At 54.9% G+C, this 931-nt stretch overlaps 1 protein-coding gene across 1 annotated transcript in view; it reads left to right on the plus strand.

Moving 5' to 3' along the window:
• Positions 1 to 931, plus strand: part of CAPN13 (calpain 13) — a 68,965-nt gene that overhangs the window by 40,545 nt on the left and 27,489 nt on the right.

Consider the following 931-nt stretch of genomic DNA (forward strand, 5'->3'; position numbering starts at 1 on the left):
GTACGCTGTGTGCAAAGCCTGGGGTGCTCTGGGGTAGGGCAGAGAGGGACAGGAAACCTGGGTTTGAGCGAGGAGTCCCCTACTCCCATCCCGTGTGGCATTTAAAGCCAGAGCGCCTTCCACTTCGGTGCCTGCCAAAGATAGAAGCAGACAAGGAAAAGCCACAGAAAAGAGCATTGCTCAAGCTAGGGTCTTGGAACCTCGTCTCACTGCATTGCTCTGTCATGGCAATGCTTTACTGGTGATCCCATGGGCCTTGGCCAGGTGCTTAGGTTATATGTGGGGTCAGGTCCACAACCACATCAAAGAATGGGCTGGACACTGGAGCAGCTGTTCCTTTATTTCTTTTCCCTCCCCTCCACTCCCCCCTCTCCCTCCCTGGTTCCAAAATTAAGAGCCTGGGCTTTGGAGAGTGACTGTGGCTGGAGTCAGAATTCTGCCTCTGCCGCTTACTCTATGGCCTTGAGAAAGTTGCTTAACCTCTCTGATGCTCAGTCCCCCCCCCGCCCGCACATCAGGCACTTGGCCGGAGCCTGGTTCCAAGCACACGGGTTCTTTTTCATGTGACGATACTCAGCTCAGCCTCCTCTGACCTGGAGTCATTGAACAAGTCCGCCCCCTCCCTCACCCCCAGGCCCCTGTCTCCGCAGACAACATTAGCACAGATCAATATCCCCGCTACAGCTCGATCATACTTTAATTTCTCTCGCCAGGCTGAGCGCTGCTGGATCCGGGACTGTAGGTCCAAGGGTCGCCATTATTTCATTGTAATTTTTCCATAGTTCTGCCCTCTGGCCTCAAGTGGTCTGAAAAAGCAAATGTACCAACTCCTTTTCTGGGAGTGAGTGATGAGGAGGTCCCCGGGGGAAAGGCAAGGCCAAGCCACGGGGGCTCCCTGCTCCTGAACAGAGATAGGGGCACCGGATGAGGC

This window comes from Myotis davidii, unplaced genomic scaffold, assembly GCF_000327345.1.
Source record: "Myotis davidii unplaced genomic scaffold, ASM32734v1 scaffold238, whole genome shotgun sequence".
NCBI classification, from domain to species: Eukaryota; Metazoa; Chordata; class Mammalia; order Chiroptera; family Vespertilionidae; genus Myotis; species Myotis davidii.